Here is an 11,317-nt window from a genome sequence, read left to right as displayed (position 1 = left end):
GCTTGGAACTAATTTTTAAATCTCAGGAAACTGTTTCTTTTAATGATATATTTTTTAATTCTAATCTTGGTCTTCGCAATGCGCTTTACAAATATCCAACTCCAGCTTGTTAACAGTTTGAAATGCGAGGCCTTGGAGCACTGTGAGGTCTCCGATATTGTAGACGGCCACTTTCAGCCCACGGCACCTATTTCCGAACAGCACTGTACTGATGTATATAATCAATACACGTATTTTTTCAGGAAATATGTAAAGCGACAGAAAGTCGAAGATTTGGAAGTCACTGTTTGCGATAGACTACTACCCTACCGATGCGCCCTTCCCGTTTCTAGAACACCTGGGGACGGACCTGAGCCAGCGCAGCGGCGAGGAGGGGACGGCGCGTTGGGAACCGAACGGGAAAGAGCGTGACTTCCTTGACCGGGAGCGGGGGTGGCACCGGAGCCTCGGGACGCATCCGAGGCGCCAGCCGAGGTGAGACCAGAAAGTAACAGGGAGCGAGAAACGACAAAGGCGCAGAAAAAGAAGGCAGCGCCAGCGAGCAGGCGGGCGGGAGGCGCTGGAGATAAAGACCAGGAGGCGGAGCTGCGGGGACGGGCGGGGGCGCGGCGGGGGCGGCGGCTGCGGGGACAGCGGCGCGGGAACCGAGCGCGCAGAGGCGGTGCCGCAGCCCCCGCCGCCCGGCGCGCCCGGCGCGTCCCCGGACTCCGAGCGGCCGCTGCTCCCCGGGCACCGAGCTGCGCGCCTTCCCACCCGGCGGCGGGCGGACTCCACGAGAGTTTGCTCCGGAGCGCAGGGAAGTTTCCAGCAGAAGCTCCGCTCCTGCAGAAGCAGCACCTGCGGCGCCCGTTCGCCTCCGCTCCCCTCCCCGCTCGCGAGGTAACCGCACACGGGTCGGGGCACGTTGGGGGGCGGAAGGTGCGGGGGCCAGAGATCGGAGGGGCTGAGACTGCGGGGCGCCGCGATGGGAGCCGGGGCTGGTTGGGCGGGGAAGTGTATCCTCACCTTTCCAGGTACTTCGCCTCCGCCGACTGCGGGAAGCATCTTTCTTTACCTTTCCTTTTCTTTTCAGTCTGCACCGCCCCCCGCCCGGCCCCCGCCGCCAATATTTGAACCCACTTCACTCCGATTCACTTTGTTAGACGTGCTGGGGGCGTGCGGTGTCCCGGAGATGGAGGCGGTGCGAAGCCTTCCAGAGGGTCCGAGGGGGAGGAAGGGTCAGCCACCGGCGCTGGATTCCTGGGCGCTGCTGGCCGGGCGGCCTGGACTGCAGCCTTCTGGTGCCAGTCCCCAGTGGGGCGTGCAAGGTTAGAAAGAGGACACCAGAAGGAACAGTCTGGAGTTTCTGGTGCCGGTTTATCCGGTCCTCCAGCGTGTTTGGCCGAAAGATGAGCATTTCTGCTTTATAGCACGGGTCCCCAACTCCGAGACTTTGCTAAAGCTGCCTTCATCGTGGGAGAGAAACTAGGTGACTGGGAGCCCAGGTCCTTTGTGGCCCCAGCAGAGAGGTCGGGAGGGTGTCATCGAGTGGCGGGGGGTGGGGGGAGACTTGACGTTGGACGTGATTTCAGAGTAGGAACTGCGTGGTTGTTCTGTCGATGCTCTCACAGGGTTACCTGCTCCCTCCCTCTTCTGCCCCATTTGAACATCCTGTCTATCAGCATGTTTCTGTTAGAAGGCTAGAAGGTGTTATGTTTGATGCCTGTCAAGAATTATTCCGAACTAAGTTCACAGGTACTAAGCCAGAGCTGCTGCTCCGCCTCCCTCTTCCCCTGACAGGTCCACCCCCAACTCCCTCCCACGGGCAAACTGTTCCTGAGCAGTTCCCAGGGTTTTGAAAGGGATGGCAAGTAAACAATATGGAGTGTGTGTCTGTATGACTTCTTTACTCTATGTTATCAGAACCAAACCAAAACACTCCTTTTTGCAGTTTTTAGAGTATTGTTTACCAATGTTTATTTATCTTCACTTTAACCTCAAACATTTCATTAATCTCTCTCTACATAATTTTATCTGTACTGCTACCATTCCATTGGTTTTCAAGGACGTGGGCTTTTAGACTCACATATACACACCAAAATACAGTGTGACCATATTTAATATTTATGTATTCCTAATTCAGTAGCCCGGCACCTGCCAATTCTAGCATATAATCATAACACCATATGCCTAGCTACCAACTGAGGATAAAGGGAATATTATTGTTTTTCATGGGCAAGGGTACCCTGGACTAACAGATTTTATTATTATTGCTCAGAGGGTTTTTAAGGGCTTCAGTGAGTCAGATATACAGAACAAAATTACAGTTCTACTCCGTGTGTTACAGAAGAACGCCATAACTAGATGCTTAGAGTTGACTAGTTATTGGGGGAAGATTAAAATCCTCTGATCACACAGACTGAATGTAGCCCCCAAAATAGCACACATTGAATGTCTTGAGAAAGTGAGAAGAATTTTCCTCTGGCCGCATATGGGTTTTATCACCTTTAGCAGCCTCTTCCAGATAACGAACACCTTGCATACAGACGTTAGTCTGTACTAACTAAATGCTGTGTTTTTAATGCAGAGGCTTGGTGACGGTCCAAAAACACCAATGTTTTAAATCATTACCAACCATCTGTTCTCTCCCACTCAAAGTGCAATGTTTTATTTTCACAGGTATCCAAAGGTACATCCTAGTTTCATGAATTTCCATGAATATCCCAAAAGCTCTGGCAGTATCTGATGCTGATCTAAGTTCAGCAACTGTTGCATTGGGGTTGTGACACTGTAGGCTCCTCCCTTTTCATTTTCAATGAAAGGAAAAGGAAAAGAAGTTTCAGAGCCTTTGGCCGAGACTGGTGTGGACTCCAGTCGACTCGGACTGGTTTCTTTCCTCCACCTTTTTGTTACGGGAGAGAAGCTGAGGATTGGTGCCACTGAGCCTCCTCCTGAGGGCATTCTCTCCCCTTCTCTCCGGTCACAAGGGTAGCATTTGGCGCTCTGAAGCAGTGCATTAAACAGCCTCGTAACTCCAGAAAATTAGTGTCATTTCCAGAGGAATATGTCTTCCCAGGAACAATTTACGAAATAGGAGACCAATTTAATATTCCAAACTCCAATTTTAGAAGATCAAAGTCATAAACATACAAATATTAGGTATGAATATAGGATATTTTACATAGGGTGTGAATAAAATGTGAATAGAGTATTCTTTGTATGCACATTTGGGAACCTGGGTAAGTTTGTATACGATCAGCAGGCAGGTTCACGGACTTCATTGGGTTCAAGTCACCATTCAAGCCAGACTGGAGGTCTTCAATGTCACCCTGACCCCCATCCTTGCAATGCTTTCCCGTTTAGGGATTTTTGCTTAAAACCGCAATATTGGGATATTTTTATTACTTAGAATTAAATTGCATAATAAATATGTTGTCTCTTCACTGTAGCCAGAATGTTGGGTAGTTCTTCTTACTCAAATCTGGATGTAATGTCCCAAAGCACAATCACAGTTTTGAGGAGAAAGATATTGGCAATCTTGCTTTCCTCTGTGAATAACTGCTGTGTATTTGAAGAATATCAAGAACCCCCAAAACCTGGGGTTTCTGCCTGCTTATCTGCTACACTGCTCCATATTTCCCTGGTCTTGAAAGCATAAGATTCCTCTTCCCAACAGGATAACAGTGAAAAGAATGAACCCATACTACTAAAAATTCTGAAAGTAAAGTTGCCTTTAAAAATATGGCCTAATTGAAATCTCTGGAAATACATGAGGTCGTGTTACATCTTATTTTTCTGTATAATAAAAGTGAATTATTGAGGGGAAAGAGTTTCACCATGTATAGTAAGCACTCTGAATTATTCACGTTAATGAGAGGAATAGAGGCTTAGATAACCCCAAATCATGGTTTGTGTTTGTTTTTGGAATGTATTACATGTCTGATTTTAAAAAGGTTTTCATCGTTATTGTGGGCAAGTTGCCTTCTTAATTATTTTGTTTTGTTTAGGCTAATTTTTAAATGAGCTTACATACCTCAAACACCAAAACCAATTTATGGGGAAATGGAGAAGGTGGGCAGGAAGCCCAGAAAAGAGCTGGGTGACAGAAATAAGCAACCCTGATGCGGTGACTGTGTACTAGATTGTATATAATTCACAGAAGGACAATCAGGACTTAATTGTACATCTACTTAATGGTTGTGCGTTCAGAATTAGACATGTTCCTGGAAAAAGTAAAAGCCCTCCAATCCAAATATGAGAAATTCAATCCCCGTTTACATGTAGCAGGTGATCAATTGTTTTCCAACATGAGAGTGGGATGCTCCTGAAAACCAAATACAAAGATTCTAATGCATAAATCCTACTAAACTGAATTTTTAAGTGTGAGGTTTTCCTAAAGCATCCACATGTGGAGGTAGGAAGGTGCCTGACGTGAGTACTTACTTCCCAAAAGAGGAAACAGCCAGATGCCATCAGAATAGGTGGTTTGGTCCATTTGCTCTGCACACCTGTGCTCCGGAGCAAAGCACATTCCATCAAAGAGAAGCTCTCAAGTATCCATCGTTACTGTGGACCTGGTTAGATAAAATAGTTGAAGTTCAGCAACGCTGCCAATTTAACAGATTTCTATTGTGTTTTTCAAAAGCTTCAGGGAAGAATTGGTTGTGGATGAAACAGTTACTTGAACAAAAAGTTGATTCACACCATAGCACTTGCTATTAACACCTTGTTTATAGCCAGCATTCAGTTGTCTATAGAGTTTGTTGAATTGGTAGTTCTGTGACCCATTAGAAAGAATTTACTAAACCTCTGTAGAGGAGGGTAGAGCTGCCAAACATATATGATTGGAAAAGCAGGTAAAGTCATCTCATTCAAGAATTCAAAGCAAGAAGTAAAACTGTGACTTCTACAGCAGTGAGGAGAATGGCAACAAAAAAGTAGATGTTGCTTTTGGAATGGGGACTCTGTTCTCATAATAAATGTGCTTGTTACTTCAACTGTATGGATACTTCTTCCTTAAGGTCACTTTGTGTGTGTGTGTGTGTGTGTGTGTGTGTGTGTGTGTGTTTATAGGGTATGACATTTTTTAAAGAAGATAAAACCATGTATTTTTTAAAAATATTGTGGTTGGAATAATTGAGACCCACAGGATATATTTTATATACATTTATTAGAAGAATCAGTTTCTTTTGATCAGGGCCTAAGTCTTAGTTAGAATCAGAATTATGCATTTTTTTATGGAGCAGGAAAAGACCTTAAAAGTAATTTATTCCAGTGCCCTCATTTCACAGTTAAGAAAATGGGGGCCCACCGTGATCACAGGGAGCTGCTAAAGGTCACAGTGGTCTTTAGCGGCAGAGCAGAAACTAGAAACCTGACCTCCTGACTCTGCATCCAGCCCCCTTGCAGTAAGTGTGGTAGTTAGATAAGGGAGTTAACTCTTTCTGGCCATCACAACGCCAACTGTACAAGACAGTCACGGAATGAAGGGGCACAGAGGTGAATACAGAAGCCGGCGATCTTTCTGTCCTCTCTCATTCCCTGAATACTTATCATGGGCCAAAGTGTTGTCCTCAGCCCTATCCCCTTTAATAACAAATATTTTTGTTACCCTCTTAGTATCTTGAAATGTAATCTATCCATAGTATCATTACTAAGTATATAAGTAATGAAAGAGGGCAATAAAAGAAAAGTAATTTGTAATAACATGTGATTTCCCTACACTGTTTGGAGATGACTTCACTAGAACACATATTAGAGAAGTCACAAATGTGTGTGTGTGTGTGTATATATATATATATATATATATATATATATATATATATATAATAAATTTGGATTTAAGACAAAAATCAAAAGCCTTCATATAAGAAGTACAGACCACATGAACGAACCAGGGCAGACTAAGAGTAGTGTTAGGGTAATTATAAACTAGAGTTATTTGTATATAACATAAAAAAGGAAGTACTGGTAATCATAGGAAAATATGCTAAGTCAAGTTATAGATTGCTGGAGTGGAGAAAATGTGGAAGTATAATATTTTGCAAATGAGAGAATACCTACTTTAATCCACTTCCACTGGAATTCCAAAACTGCCTCCTGGAACCTTTTCATGGTTTTACTCATGTGAACTTGGCTTCAAGAGGCTCTGCAGGGGACTCACCATACCATCAGGAATAACAGATAAAATATTTCCAAAATGAAATGTATTGATTGAGGGCTGATATTGCTTTTCAAGTTTGTTTTCCAGTAATATTGTAGCTTATTGATTCTAGTGTTGGAAGCCAGACTACACAAAATGATTGAATTACTCCCCACAGCAACCTTCTTAGTGGAGATTCCTATACAATACTTACTTATGATTATGTATCAGATTCTACAGGTTGAGATTCATTATAGGTTTAGTTTAGTGGGACATTGTGTGTTGTATGGGACATTTGGAAAATTTTTTGTTAAGTGGGACAGCCACCCCTCCTCACCTGAAGTCAGCAGAACTCCCCTCCTCCAGAAATTGTGACACGCCTGAGCCCTTCTCAAAGTATTATCTAGGAGATGGTCTGGCCCCGATGAGAACAGTAGGGCTAGAGAAACAATGTTTTTATGATGCCATGGATTATCTTTCATGCCCCTACCCACCCATCTTTACTTTTAAATGGTACCATCCCACTTGTTCACTGGTCTCCTGCCTTCAGTGGGCAAGGACTACAAACGTCACTGCCCATTAAGTTGAAGTTCATGCCTTGATCTTTTTCCTATCACTGTCACCTTTATAAAAATTTACTTCTTCTGATCCTTACTTCCCTGGAATCTATGTTTTTGGGTAATATGAATGGTGACAAATTAATATACAAGTTGGCTAATTTTTTAGTTCCCCTGGGCTTTAACCTTGTTTAAATGCATATCTCCAAAAAACACTGAAGGCTTTTATATAGAGAGAAAGACATATACATTCATACATATGTATGTGTGTATGTACATATATGTGCATGTTATATTTGTGTATGTGCATATATACACATATTATTTCAGGTACTGTGACAACAGGAAAGAAGATATAGCATTATTTGAGATTTTATTTTTAATTCCCTAAAAACATTCTTATGCAAACAAAAAGTGGCGCTGGTCCCCTATTGAAAATGGCACAATATAAGTAATGCTGTAATGTATGCTCTTAGAAGAGACCCGAATCTGCAACCAATCTAAATGAACTGTTGTGTTAGAATTTTTTTGTATTACTACTAGCATACAGGACTTGGGGACAGGGGAGAGTATAGGCAACTGTACTGTCTGTTTTTGATATATTTAGTCTGTGCACTATTAAGTGCACTGTTAAGACTACATACACACTAAAAGCACACCAGCATCTCTACAAAATGATAGTGTCTGTAGAGACTGGAGATTCTGAAGATTACCCATATGTAACACCTGCAGGAGAGTGTAGGGTCCAGATGCAAGGAGGAATTGAGAGCAAAATTTGAATTTTTTATTTCTAATGTTACTTCTAGACCATAACATGAGACCTGCTCTTAGAATTAAGGGTTAATATGAAATGTCATTTCAGTGTGGGCTGCATGAAGCATCTTGAATTTACCAAATTGTAAGATATTTTTGTTAGGTTACTTCCCATTTTCTGTCCATCTTAGATGTCTGTTGTATCTTTCTGAATCCTACATTTTTTTAAAGAAAGGAGGTTTTTAACGTGAGCCCTTAACAGTTAAAATTGAAGTCTTTGTGAGTATGTTTGAATACCAGTTGCTTCCACACGATCACAAGATTCTCTACATAGGACATGTTTTGCCCAATAAAGAAAGGCAGCCTTTCTTACAAAGGGGAGGCAGCAGTTGTATGGGACACAATTTGATCTATGATTGTTTTGCTGTACGCTGTTCATTCTTACTCGAAGCTTCTTGGTCAATTGAATGGCCTGGCCCTCAACCTCACACTGACCCCTAACATTATTTAGTTGACTTTTGTTACAATTTCTAGTAAGTGTGCAGTGGTGCACTGGGACCTTGGAGAAGATGAAATTGAGGTGGCTGGATTGTGGAGGTGATAAGGAAAATAAGAAGCTTCTTTCATTTGAGCAGCACAAAGACCTATATAGGCAATGAGTTTTATTATCATACCTGCCTTTTCTCATTACGCTTTTTATTCTTGTATGGGATACAGGCAAAAATTGTGACAGTAAGGCCCTCCCTCTTCTTTAAACTGTTAACTTGTACACAGGAAAAACCTTGGTTGTCAGAATAAACAGATATGATACCTTCCAGTCACTAGGTTCCTGGTGCCCGCTCCACTTAGAGTGGGAGTATTTACCATATCGCCACTCTAAGCTGAAATCTAAAACACTCAAGAACGTAGTTCAGAAAAGGTAAGATACACCTAGACAATGTGAAAAATTGCAGAAGCCTGTATTAGATATACATAAAAATGGAAACACAAAATAAGACAACATTGTCAATTGAAATGAAGAATATGCTACTGACTTTTTCTTTAGTTTCAAAAATGAGAAGCTACCTTTAGCTTTGTAGTCATTTCTGTTGTTTTTGTCCTTATCACAGAGGGCATTAGAGCTGTGACCCACAGTTACAGGTTACTTTAGGCAAAGATGGTCTGTGATAAATGATGGTGTTCACTGAATGCTCTCAAAATTTTTTCAAATTCAAATGTAAACACAATTCTTTTAGAAACATGTCTCTAAACAAATTTCACTTTCTCGCAGCATTCTTTGAACATTAGATTAAAATATGGATCATTTATCCCCCAAAAATCAATTTTCTCAACTATTGAAGTATCCTTAGGTATTAGTGATGTTATTGGGCTAAAAGCAGTAAGTATCTGCAATATTTTACCTACTAGCATTAGTCCTCTATTTTCAATTAGGACTTTTTATTATCAGAGAATGAGATTCTACTTCTGTGGCACGGCTGGTATTCAGCTGCAGGCACTGTGTGGTCTAGCTGGTTATTACTGGGGGGACCCCAAGTTGTACTGGTTCTTAAGGATTTCAAATATTCATTCTATACAGTCATCCCTCGCTATATGACAGTTCACTTATTGCAGAAATAAATGAACCGCGATGTAGGGAGGGACGACCATATACTTCACTGGCGAGTACCCATATAGAATTTTATATGTTGTTAAAATTATGTAGGTTTAAGAGTATAGAAAGTCTTTAAGAGTATATGAAGTGTTTGTAAGACTGTGGGAAAGGTTTATAAAAGTGTAAGAGGGTTTATAAAGCCTTAAATATATATATGTATATAAATAATAAAATAAATATAACACTACTACTTCATGGATTGTCAACTATCGCAGGGGTCTCTGGAACGTAACTCCCCCAGTAGGTGAGAGATCCCTGTACTTACATTATCACTTTTGTTATCTCTCTGTCTCACTTGCTGAAAAGTCTAGCAAAGTCGTGTTTTCAGATTTTGCAGATCAGGGAATTATAACAGCATTTAGAATAGAAATAGATGTGCAAATTATTGAACTCTCAAGTAGCAGAGGTTGTTCATCCAGTACATCAGAACTTTAGTTCACTTAGATTTTTCCCAACATACATACGCAGAGTACTCCAATAAGAATTCCATGAACTTAATGACATATGTTTTATTTAGAGCATTCTAGAAGGCATAACTGTGGCTCAAAGTTTCTTCTAAATTCCCTGTTTGTAGATACAACTGTGTACTAGGCATTTCTTCGTGTCTATCTTAAAGAAACATCAAGTGAAACATGTCAAAATCAAACTAGTGATCTCTGCCCATCTCACACCAAACCTCAGGGTTCCCCAGCTCCCAATCTGGGTTTTATCCTTTGCATTCCTTCTCATTCAACTCCATATCACAGCCTCCACAGAGTTATTGATTGTTACCTCCCAAAGCATACTGACAAAGCTGCCTTCGGCCATCACCCACGTCTAAGCTTTCAGTCTGTTGTGTAAATAACTACAGGAGCTTTATAACTAATCTCCTAGCATCCAACAGTGCTCTCCCCTCCAAATTCATCCCCCAAGGTAGGTACCAGAGAAGCCTTTTCAAGTTTCGAATAGAACTACCACTCCTTCTGCTCCACACATCACTTCAATGGATTACCATTGCTTTTTTTGAAGATAAAGACCAAAACTACACTCCTGATTTTTTTAAACCCAGCAGGATCAGACTCTTACAGTGTCATCTCTTTTGGTTCTTCCACTCCTTCCCTCTGCTTCCACTGGTAGGCTTTCTTCCAGCTGTGCTGCTCCTTCTTCTTCCCATCCCCATCCTTGTACATGTACATACCCAAACATTGCCTAGCTAACACTCATTAACACTTAAAATATCTACCCAAATGTCTCTTTCTCAAAGGAGCCCCCTCTTCCCTTAGACTGAGCTGAATTCCCTACTAATATACATATTCATACATATATACTTGTATGTATTTATGCATAAATGTTCCCATATTTGTGTATTCAGATCCCTCATCACCAATAGTTGCAAAGAGTTGTAAATTCATATTTACTTATGTAATTATTTAGTCACTAGGTAGGGCCCCTTCTAGTATGATGGTCCTTTATTCCTAGAAAATACTATAGTACCTGCTATAGCAATGCCTGCTATAGTATTAGCTTGCAAGTCTAATAAGTATTTGTTAAATAAATGTTGACTAAACATCCCTATTTTTAACCCCATGTGTGCACAAGCATACACATATAGTACACCCAAACACACTCACACCCCCTCACACTCTAACTTAAATATGTACATACATACATATGTGCATACATGTGTATATACATATATACACACATACTTATAAGCTATGAGACCCCACCTTTTCTTTCTTGTGACCTCCCCAAGTATCACTCTTCCCTTTCTTCAAATTTGCTCTCATTGTTAGTGACTCATTCACAAGTGATCTTAGTAGTACTACATTTACTTAGAAAGTGAGGCTGGCCTATTTAATTTCTTACCCCCACCCCCTCCAAAAAAGAAAACAATCCCAGCCTCTTCAACTTTTCTTCACATTATTACCTCTAATACGTGAAATTCCTTGATATTTTCAGAAATTTTAAAGGATTTAATTTTGAGGAATTTGTGCACATTTTGGCATTAGACAGTAGCCTAAGAAAAAGAGAAGCCCCTGAATGTTGTCTTGTACATACGGTCTCTATATAGAGATAAAATAAATGAAAGAGAACAAAAATTTAAATAAGAATAAATATATGAAATTGAATTGAAATAGTAATATAAAAGTCTTAGCTATAGAGCAATAGGTTATATTTTTAATAATTATACAATGGTTTCAATCTATGGCTAACATAGTTAAGGAACAGATCAACCATACTGACTGACACTAT

General features: G+C 41.0%; 1 protein-coding gene across 1 annotated transcript in view; it reads left to right on the top strand.

The window, feature by feature from the left end:
- The first annotated feature begins 689 nt into the window (after positions 1-689).
- Positions 690-11,317, top strand: part of CHST9 (carbohydrate sulfotransferase 9) — a 241,093-nt gene continuing 230,465 nt past the window's right edge. The window contains exon 1 of the mRNA XM_037127844.2: positions 690-879. The gene's annotated coding sequence lies outside the window, so the exon portion shown is untranslated. The remainder of the gene's footprint in view (positions 880-11,317) is intronic.

The sequence above is a fragment of the Artibeus jamaicensis genome, unplaced genomic scaffold, assembly GCF_021234435.1.
Source record: "Artibeus jamaicensis isolate MK-2021 breed Jamaican fruit bat unplaced genomic scaffold, CSHL_Jam_final contig_354, whole genome shotgun sequence".
NCBI classification, from domain to species: Eukaryota; Metazoa; Chordata; class Mammalia; order Chiroptera; family Phyllostomidae; genus Artibeus; species Artibeus jamaicensis.
This window is presented reverse-complemented; position numbering and strand designations above follow the sequence as displayed.